This window comes from Lathamus discolor, chromosome 2 (genome assembly GCF_037157495.1).
Source record: "Lathamus discolor isolate bLatDis1 chromosome 2, bLatDis1.hap1, whole genome shotgun sequence".
Lineage (NCBI taxonomy): Eukaryota > Metazoa > Chordata > Aves > Psittaciformes > Psittacidae > Lathamus > Lathamus discolor.
The window spans coordinates 59,244,423-59,255,416 of NC_088885.1; the positions used below are offsets into that span (position 1 = coordinate 59,244,423).

Here is a 10,994-nt window from a genome sequence, read left to right on the forward strand (position 1 = left end):
ACCTGGAAGCCATTGGAAAGTCATGTGGGAGCAGCCTTGAAGGTAAGCTTTCTGCTGTGCCAAAGGAGAGGAGCCGCACAGGGAAGTGCCATAGTCTCTTAACGTGTCTGTGCGTATTTTCTGCCCGCTTATGATATATAAAAAAGCGTTTCTGAAGCTGATTGCTTATGAAACCGCTGCTTAGCTCATGTTTTCATTGCTGCCTTTTATTAACAGGAAAACCCCACCAAGTTTTTGCAGGGAGCCTTATGAAAGCTCCCATGGTGACATTAGATCTTGTCAAGGTTAAGGTTGGTTTTCTGTGTATGTTTTAGGAAGCAAATGGTTCTAGCTCCCTAGGCCCTGCTGCGGGGAAAAGCGGGACAGGCTGTGCAGACATCTCCAGAACGAAGGCATTGGGGTTAAGAGCTAAGGAATGGGATTCTTCCTATGTCTTTTATTTTGCAAATGACTTGAGTATGGGCAGTAGAAGCTGTGTGAGGGCTGGATGGGTCTGGAGCTCGCTCTTTGCCCAAGGGTTGTTGTGCTGATGCTCATGACAGTGGTGAGGCTCCTCCTCACAGTATCGTGTGGTAAAGCCCCACTTATCTTCTCTTTTTTTTTTTTTTCTTGCCTAATGTTAAAAATCAGATTAAAATGTTCTCTGTGTGTTCCTCAGGAAGACTTTTATTTTTTTTTTTTTAGCTGAAGAAAACCTTTAACCCAATTTAAGCTTCAGCTTAGCACGACTGTATTTAGTTTAACAGTTCCTGACTGTCACCTAACTGTCCACTTTGAAGTAGACTCATAGCATCCCAGAATGGTTTGGGTTGAAAAGGACCTTAAAGCTCATCCAGTTCCAACCCCCTGCCACAGGCAGGGGCACCTTCCACTAGACCAGGCTGCTCCAAGCCCCATCCAGCCTGGCCTTGAGCACTGCCAGGGATGGGGCAGCCACAGCTTCTCTGGGCAGACTTCTGTGAGGTTCGGGTATCATCATCCCTGTGTGTGTCAGCTCCATCACCCATTTGCTCAGGAACCTGAATTTGCTCCCCTTACTTGCACCGTGTGTTTGTAGTACTGCAGAAGCCTCTGGTGACTGAGTAAGCGCCTTGTACCCCAAATACTCTTTTCTCCCTGTCCTTCCTATGTACCTTCCTGGGATAGTTTTTTCCCTTGGTTGTGGATCTCTGGTGTTCCCATACTGAGTCTGTCACCGGATTGAGATCTAGAAGGGAGCCCCTTGTACAAGCCCCCCCCCCAACAGGGGTCCTGGGGGACATGGCGGGGCCAGGGGAGGAGATGGACACAACCGCTGTCCCTGTTCCCAGGTGGCCCCAGGGTCCCCATCCCTCCTGGAACCCCCTGCCATGTGCTGGGAACACGGCAGGGTTTTAGGGAAGAAATAATCCCCTTCACCCCAATCTCTCTGAGACGGACACCCCAGCCCGTGGCATAGGAGCTGGGGGAGACACAGGGGGGTGTGTGATCCTTTCCTCCAGGATCCCCCCCACTACCCTTCCCCAAACCTGGACGCACGGATACTTAAGGAGAAAACAAAGCATAAGGGGCTTTGGAGGTGGATACGGAGGGTCCCCCACGCTGCCGCTCAGAACCCCCCATTCTCCAGGACCCCTGCCTGTGGGACCTGCCCCAGCAGAGGGAAATACGAGGGGGGGACGGGACGGGACGGGACGGGACAGGCGGTGGTGCCGGGAGGGTCCCCCCTGTACAGGGAACCCCCGTTTCCCCCCTCCTGCTGCTCCAATGTCACCGCGGCCGCACCTGCTGCTTGGCAAGGGTGCGGGGACCCGGAAGGGGGAAAGGACCCCCCCAAACCCACCCGGGCCGGGTGTAAGGGGATGTGTGTACCCCCCAAATACCCCCGTGAGAGATGGGATGCGGTGGGGGAGTCCCGGAGGGTGCGGTGCCCCCCGAGGGGGATCGCGGAACTCGGGGTACGGGGGGGGGGGGTGTCATCCCCGTGATATAGCAATGGGGATCCGGGGCGGGGGGGGACGACACGCGGTGGCGGCTCCCAGGATGCGGCAGTAGGGTGCGGGCGGGGGGGGTTTGCGGTGACCCCCAAATAGGGAGAATGGGGCGGGGGGATCACGGGATGCCGCAATGAGGGGTACGGAGGGAACGCGGTGCCCCCCCAAGTCGGGGGTGAGACGGGGAGGAGGTGCCGGCAGGGGGTTGCAGGCAGGGTTTAGCGTTCCCCTTTCCCCTAGGGAAGGGGGATGCAGGCAGCGGGGTGATGGGGGTTAAAAGGGGTGCTGCCCCCCCACCCCACCCCACCCCCCCCCCGAGGGGAGGGAAGGAACTGGGGTGTGCGTGGGGTCCTCCGGTGCCGACCTCCCCTTGGCGAAGTAGAGCATCCACAGCTCGTAGAGCCGCTCCCGGGAAGCCATGCCGGGCCGGCACGGCACGGGCAGCTCCGCCCCCCCCCCATGGACGGGCCCTCCCCCAGGTACAGGGGGGGCGGTGACAAGGACCCCCCCAAGTAACTGATGCTAGAAGGGGGAGCTTTTCACAGCCCCCCTTTTACCTTCTCCCCCACGCAGCTCCGCTGCGGGGGGGAGAAGGTAAAAGGGGGGGTGCGAAAAGGTTAAATGCCCCCTTGAAGTAATCGTCCCCTCCAATCAACGCAACTGAGCCTTGCGCGCCCTAGGACAGCGGGGGAATAAGCGTAGCAAGGCCACAAAGAGGATGATTTGGGACAATTTTACCTTTTATTTCTTGTAAGAAACTATGAATTAGGATATTGTTTATTAAGATTTATGTTAAGCCCAATGTAAAGGTTAGGCAATAAAAAGTATGAAATCGCTTACATAGACTAACAGTCGCCAACCGCAAATCGCCTATCGCTTATGCAGACATAGCAGATGTTGCCTAAAGATAGCTGTAAGATGTTCCAGGATATGGCAGAGATAAGACGAACAAAGGACATAGGAGTAGAGGGGTCAACAATGGGACAAAAGAGGAAGACTTCTCACTTCGGCAGAAAACGACCCCGTAACAACAGCTGAAGCCTGCGCAGAGTACCTGCACTACTTCATGAACACGGAAGTAAAGATGTATAAAAAGGGACTGTTTGAACTGCTCAGGACGGCAGTTGGCGGAGCGCAGACTCCCCTGTCGTCCAGCGCTGTCTTTGCTCATATTCTACTTGCTATAATTAATGAAATTTCAATTGGATTATGATCCGTTGTGGTCTCAATTTATAACACTTTCTGGTGCCGTGACTCGGATACGGAACGGTGGGCTTTGGTCCTCCGGGGGGGCGCCCCGCGACATTTCGCGGCCCCGCGGCCAACAGCTTACCTCATCCTTACCGACGAACCTAAATGCTAGAATATGAGCAAAGGGAAAACCGGTAAAATCCCATAAAAATTCTGTGCACGGGAGTCCGGACGAAGACGCAGGACGCGTAAGTATATTGCGAAACTTTCCGCAGAGCGAAATAGTTCGCGGCGGAGGACTGCAGAGTGAAATGGGTTTACGGCAGGTCTGCAGAGTGAAATGGGTTCACGGCAGGTCTGCAGAGTGATTGTTCACGGCAGAGTTGTTCGCAGGTTTGCCGTTCGGGCGGGATTGGGTTTCCTGGAATATAACGAATGAGAGGTTCGATATACTGAACCAAGCGAGTGTGGACCCTTAAGTACTGCGGTTCCCATCTCCCGCGAGGGACTGGGCCAGGAAGAAGGGGGAGCGAGTGAGTGCGTGTTCGGAGATGTTCCAGAAGATGGGGGCGAAGGGCAGCAAGCCTTCGACTCCCATGGGAAGGGTACCCATTGTATGTATAGGCGTAAGGGAATAAATGTAAAGGAAAAACGACCCTGGGTGTGCATACTTTGGAGGAACGATCCCCATGCACCTCAGCGCTGAATAAAGCACACCTACTTTACAACTTTAACGAGTTGTGGAGTCAATCCGCGTATCAATTTGGCGAGCCAGCCAGGAGGCCTCTGTTCGGCTGCAGGATCGGGTGAGGAGCGGATATCCTAAGCCCCCCCCCCTGGCCGCTTGCCTGGGGGAGCTCCGCTTCTCATCCGCTCACTGCGGGGACAGACAGCGACCTGCGCCGGCTGCGGAGAGGCGGTATGCTTGGAATTTAGGTACTTTGGGGGGCCTGTAGGGCGTACGCGTGGCCGGGGCTGCTGGTAAGGCGTGCAGAGACGTCTGGCGCACAGCGGAGTTCCCCGTGGCAGGTAGGGCTTGCAAGCTGGGGGGGCTTGACCGATAGCGCGGCTGCCAGCGATCCTGGAGGCGGATCGGGCGAGCCCGGGTTTTCGCTGCATCCCAAGTTTTGGAGCCAGGGCGGACCTGCTAATGACCGTGTAGGAAGCAGGAGAAGGGCAAGCGGAACCACAGCGTGAGTGTGTGGGAGCCCATGTGTTTCTGTGTGACTGAGACGTAGCGTAGCTACGAAGCGAGTGTGGAGTCCTAATCCGCGGTTCCGTGTCTCCGCGAGGGGAGCGGCCGGAGACGGACGAAGCGTTTATGTTTTTCTGTCCTGTGTCTTGTCTGTGTATAACCATCAAGCAGCTCAGAAAGCGGGGGAAGGTCCGGCTGCCCGTCCCGCAGTGGATAACTTTACGAAATACAAGGGCAAGGGAATTTCCTATATGCCCTGTGAGAGTATGTGCCTTGCAGGAGTGTAACTGTATGGGACGGGTGGCATTTCACGTGGATATTGCCACTCAGGACAGCGGTGGGGCAGATACTGCTCGCGGTGTCTTACAAAACACTGCCAGGTAGAAAATTATAATTATCTAATCGGTGACCAGAAATAAAAGATTACTTTGTGGAGAAAAGCCACAAAATCCTGGCGGACTTCCGGGAAGTTAGAATGGAAAACTGAGAAAGGGTTTATAGAAGGTATCAAAGAAAATTTGAGAAGATGTGGTTACAAAGGGAAAAAAAAAATGGGAATACAACAATTAATGTCTCTTTTTGGGACAATCAACGGGGGATATCAGGAAAACCTTCGTAACCTGACATATGAGTGCATAACAAGTTTTGAACAGTGGAACCTGCTGTGGATACTAGGGCAGTGTAAATTTTGCTGGAACTGAAACTATGTTCTAACGACAGGGGAGTTGATCTGCAGAACCCAGAGATACTATCTTACTGAATCCCCTGAGGATATCATAAAACTTGTGTGTGGGTGCTCTCATATTTTAAGTGCATTTGCAGAGCACCGGGAAAGAGAAGCTATAGAGATTTGTAAGAGATTGTTTGAAATGGGAGCCGGTCAAAACAAGGGAATTCTGAAGAAAAGCCCATTGGGTTACATTTTGGCACATTGGAAAGAACTGGGAGGTTCTTCTGGGGGCTCGGTAAACAAGAAAACATTGGTAAAATATTGTAATCAATGGTGGCCTTTATAAACTTTGGAAAATCAGGAAAAATGGCCTAAAAATGGAATTCTGAATTCTAATGCATTTTTTTTTTTTTTTACAATTTATGTTGGTTTTGAGGTGGCCAAGAAAATGCAGTGAAGTAATGCATGCAGACATGTTTCGCTTTAAGAAAGCACCTGGAGTGGCAGACAGAATGTGAAATTAATATAACCCTGCCAGATCCCTAATTTTGGTTTTGGAAAAACAGAAAGCTAAGCTGGAGAGATGTTGTTCAGCCTGTGATATTGGGACAGTCATCAAGAAAATTATATATCACAGGTACCTCCGAGAGGAGCACCCTCTGCCTCTGTCCTATCAGGTATTGATAAGGAGGAGGAAATTACTGTCACTGGCAACAAGCAGCACATTCACATTCAGGGTTAAGAAGGGGTTAAACCAGAAGTGCTGTTGCAGAGGCAGGCATCTGTAACCCCTGCAGAGCAGGGTGAGCACCTGTGAAAAATAACAAATAAATAAATAAAAAAGGGAAAACCAAAGGGGAAAGGAGGGAAGCTCCCGCAGTTCCTGTGTTTAAGTATGAGATGGGTGCTGGGGCAGGCAGACAGACATGTTGACAGACGGGATTGAACGGTTGATGAATAAATGTGGATGGGAGTGAAGGAGAAAGCATGGAGAGTGTATAGGAATTGGAAATAGGTAGAAAAGAAAAAGCTGGGCCGTGCTACAGCCACGGCTGCGCTGGTTGCTTTGAAACTGGTGGAGGACGAATGTCGGACAGAAGTGGGGGAGTGACCTCCTCTTCTGTGGAACCGGATCGGTGTGAGTGCTATGAGGAGTTTGGACGCTGGGAGTGAGACTACCCTAGTGGGAGTGCCATGGGGTGGCTCGGGTGACTGAATTGGAACTAGGCTGACGGGACCAGGGGAATCTTCCCTAGCAGATCCACTGGGTATAATGGAATTTTTGGTTGATACAGGTGCAATATATTCAGTTTTAAACAAAGCTTTAATACCTTTGGGGACGATTATATGATGATAAAAGGGGCGACTGGCCAAGGTGAAAAGGCTTATTTTTGTAAACTACTAAAATATCAATTGGGAAAACAATGGGGCATCCATAAGTTTTTGTATATGCCTAACTCCGCAAAAGCTCTTTTGGGGAGAGATTTGTTAGAACACTTGGGAGCAACCATTACTTTCAAAGGAGGCGAGATCACTTTAAAAAGGACCAACAGTATATAGAAATGTTAAAAGCTTAATTTTGATCACTAATCATGTCGAGGGAGAAGTCAGATGGAAAATATACTGGATCAGGTATTCCCAGGGATATGGGCTACAAACGTACCTGGAAGAGCTCTTAAAAGAATACCAGGTACAAACGGGGAACGTGCTGTTACAGTATGTAGATGATCTGCTCATAGCAGGGAATAATAAGGAGGATGTAAGAAAAGAAAGCATTCGACTTCTAAACTTTCTTGCACAAAAAGGCCTACGGGTATCACAAGAAAAGTTACAATTTGTGGAGGAAAAAGTGAAATATCTGGGACATTATTTGTTTAACGGCCAGAAAATATTGGAGCCAGTCGCATTAAAGGCCCAGTGACGAGACCCCACTGGAAAGTACTCAGTACTCCAGGGGACACAAGATAACCCTGAAAAGATAACGTAATGATAGAGACTTTATTTATTTAATTATTTTGCCGCATTATCTTTTGGCATAAAGTGTGTATTGCTGTTTATATTTGCTATAATTATTTCTCTTTTCTATTATATATGGAAGCGTACAAAGTGTGCTGAAGAAAATTGCTAAACTTATGCAACCACACAATAGTGAATATAGAAGATATGCTGATGTAAATAATGTATGTACTCTAGGTATACGAATTAGGTGTAATAATTTGAATTGCAATTGTTATCCATTTGCTTGTTTTAGGTGTAAGGTATGTCAGGATAAATGGTGGACACACTGTGAGTGTGGATGCCCTCCAATAGGAGTTTGCACACAGTGTTGGAAAATCCAAAGAACTCCACTGAGTGGAAACTAAAACAATTAGAGTCTAAAACAAGAAATTATTTTGGGAATCCCATGAGTGGTGGGAGATTTTTGCCTAAGGAATAAACCCTCAATATTATTGTTACCACTCCAATGAACCGGTCCCCTTTATAGCCGAAATTTTGATTATAAAGTGTAGAAGGGAAGTACTAACTGTATCTTGCTTTGCCCCATTAGTTAAGGCTGCAAAGTGGGAAGCCTATGTAAACAGGCAGAAAGCCCGAAACAGCTGTTCTCCTGAAGAATTCCCTTGCTGCCGAGAAGATGGTACACCCCGTGGCTCGAAGCAACCGAGTCGACGGGCGAGGCAGAGGAGGAATAAACCGTGGAGAAAAGAACCAGAACAATGGGATGCAAAACCAGCAATGGCCGAACTTCCCCAGGACTGGTAAAAATATACTTAAATTGGCAAAAATTGACAGACACCCTTTTTCCTGGTATACCGTTAGTTTTGTTATTGATAATAACCCAAGCAAATGGAAACCCGCATGAACCATTAAAGTGGGAATTAATATCCTGGGAAACATCCAAAGTGATAACCACTTTCACTGGGGCGGGACAACCTGAATTCCCTGTACAACCTTAATGCAGAACTCCGGAAAAGGTTAAATCAACGTAAGAAAGATCGTCCAGCGCTGTCTTTGCTCATATTCTACTTGCTATAATTAATAAAATTTTAATTGGATTATGATCCGTTGTGGTCTCAATTTATCCCGAGGGGGATCGCGGAACTCGGGGTACGGGGGGGGGGTGTCATCCCCGTGATATAGCAATGGGGATCCGGGGCGGGGGGGGACGACACGCGGTGGCGGCTCCCAGGATGCGGCAGTAGGGTGCGGGCGGGGGGGGTTTGCGGTGACCCCCAAATAGGGAGAATGGGGCGGGGGGATCACGGGATGCCGCAATGAGGGGTACGGAGGGAACGCGGTGCCCCCCCAAGTCGGGGGTGAGACGGGGAGGAGGTGCCGGCAGGGGGTTGCAGGCAGGGTTTAGCGTTCCCCTTTCCCCTAGGGAAGGGGGATGCAGGCAGCGGGGTGATGGGGGTTAAAAGGGGTGCTGCCCCCCCACCCCACCCCACCCCCGAAGGGAGGGAAGGAACTGGGGTGTGCGTGGGGTCCTCCGGTGCCGACCTCACCTTGGCGAAGTAGAGCATCCACAGCTCGTAGAGCCGCTCCCGGGAAGCCATGCCGGGCCGGCACGGCACGGGCAGCTCCGCCCCCCCCCCATGGACGGGCCCTCCCCCAGGTACAGGGGGGGCGGTGACAAGGACCCCCCCAAGTAACTGATGCGAGAAGGGGGAGCTTTTCACAGCCCCCCTTTTACCTTCTCCCCCACGCAGCTCCGCTGCGGGGGGGAGAAGGTAAAAGGGGGGGTGCGAAAAGGTTAAATGCCCCCTTGAAGTAATCGTCCCCTCCAATCAACGCAACTGAGCCTTGCGCGCCCTAGGACAGCGGGGGAAGAAGCGTAGCAAGGCCACAAAGAGGATGATTTGGGACAATTTTACCTTTTATTTGTTAAATCCCATTTATTTTGAATCATTTTATGTGCACCCCACCACCGAAGCTCGGCGCTCGGTGGGTTGAAGGCGCTCGATGCGCGCATGCGCGCTGCGGGTTGTACGGAGCATAAGGAGAAGGGGAAAGACGGCGGCGCCCGGCGGTGGTGTGGAGGTGGCACAGGTGGCACCACCACAGGGTGGTGAGGCCCTGGCACAGGTTGCCCAGAGAAGCTGTGGCTGCCCCAGCCCTGGCAGCGTTCAAGGCCAGGTTGGACGGGGCCTGGGGCAACCTGGTCTAGTGGAAGGTGTCCCTGTGTATGCCAGGGGGTTGGAAGTGGGTGATCTTAAGGTCCTTTCCAAACCAAGCCATTCTGTGATTCCATGAAAGATCAGATCTCCCTGTTTTATATGCCCCCAAAAATCTGAAACCAAGGAAAGGGAAGCCAAAAATAAAAATGCCAATAAAACAACTCCACAGTATCCTGTTACCTGGAAGCCATTGGAAAGTCATGTGGGAGCAGCCTTGAAGGTAAGCTTTCTGCTGTGCCAAAGCAGAGGAGCCGCACAGGGAAGTGCCATAGTCTCTTAACGTGTCTGTGCGTATTTTCTGCCCGCTTATGATATATAAAAAAGCGTTTCTGAAGCTGATTGCTTATGAAACCGCTGCTTAGCTCATGTTTTCATTGCTGCCTTTTATTAACAGGAAAACCCCACCAAGTTTTTGCAGGGAGCCTTATGAAAGCTCCCATGGTGACATTAGATCTTGTCAAGGTTAAGGTTGGTTTTCTGTGTATGTTTTAGGAAGCAAATGGTTCTAGCTCCCTAGGCCCTGCTGCGGGGAAAAGCGGGACAGGCTGTGCAGACATCTCCAGAACGAAGGCATTGGGGTTAAGAGCTAAGGAATGGGATTCTTCCTATGTCTTTTATTTTGCAAATGACTTGAGTATGGGCAGTAGAAGCTGTGTGAGGGCTGGATGGGTCTGGAGCTCGCTCTTTGCCCAAGGGTTGTTGTGCTGATGCTCATGACAGTGGTGAGGCTCCTCCTCACAGTATCGTGTGGTAAAGCCCCACTTATCTTCTCTTTTTTTTTTTTTTCTTGCCTAATGTTAAAAATCAGATTAAAATGTTCTCTGTGTGTTCCTCAGGAAGACTTTTATTTTTTTTTTTTTAGCTGAAGAAAACCTTTAACCCAATTTAAGCTTCAGCTTAGCACGACTGTATTTAGTTTAACAGTTCCTGACTGTCACCTAACTGTCCACTTTGAAGTAGACTCATAGCATCCCAGAATGGTTTGGGTTGAAAAGGACCTTAAAGCTCATCCAGTTCCAACCCCCTGCCACAGGCAGGGGCACCTTCCACTAGACCAGGCTGCTCCAAGCCCCATCCAGCCTGGCCTTGAGCACTGCCAGGGATGGGGCAGCCACAGCTTCTCTGGGCAGACTTCTGTGAGGTTCGGGTATCATCATCCCTGTGTGTGTCAGCTCCATCACCCATTTGCTCAGGAACCTGAATTTGCTCCCCTTACTTGCACCGTGTGTTTGTAGTACTGCAGAAGCCTCTGGTGACTGAGTAAGCGCCTTGTACCCCAAATACTCTTTTCTCCCTGTCCTTCCTATGTACCTTCCTGGGATAGTTTTTTCCCTTGGTTGTGGATCTCTGGTGTTCCCATACTGAGTCTGTCACCGGATTGAGATCTAGAAGGGAGCCCCTTGTACAAGCCCCCCCCCCAACAGGGGTCCTGGGGGACATGGCGGGGCCAGGGGAGGAGATGGACACAACCGCTGTCCCTGTTCCCAGGTGGCCCCAGGGTCCCCATCCCTCCTGGAACCCCCTGCCATGTGCTGGGAACACGGCAGGGTTTTAGGGAAGAAATAATCCCCTTCACCCCAATCTCTCTGAGACGGACACCCCAGCCCGTGGCATAGGAGCTGGGGGAGACACAGGGGGGTGTGTGATCCTTTCCTCCAGGATCCCCCCCACTACCCTTCCCCAAACCTGGACGCACGGATACTTAAGGAGAAAACAAAGCATAAGGGGCTTTGGAGGTGGATACGGAGGGTCCCCCACGCTGCCGCTCAGAACCCCCCATTCTCCAG

At 51.1% G+C, this 10,994-nt stretch overlaps 2 long non-coding RNA genes across 2 annotated transcripts; one reads left to right on the forward strand and one right to left on the reverse strand.

Annotated features, from left to right (window-relative positions):
* Positions 1-2,124: 2,124 nt before the first annotated feature.
* LOC136008141 (uncharacterized) lies at positions 2,125-8,091 on the forward strand. The gene is made up of 2 exons (XR_010609990.1): positions 2,125-3,412; positions 7,578-8,091. It is a non-coding gene; the product is annotated as an uncharacterized LOC136008141 (long non-coding RNA).
* Positions 2,693-8,964, reverse strand: LOC136008142 (uncharacterized). Its single transcript, XR_010609991.1, has 2 exons — positions 8,536-8,964; positions 2,693-3,585 (listed from the first exon to the last, which is right to left on the reverse strand). It is a non-coding gene; the product is annotated as an uncharacterized LOC136008142 (long non-coding RNA).
* Between the last annotated feature and the right edge of the window lie 2,030 nt (positions 8,965-10,994).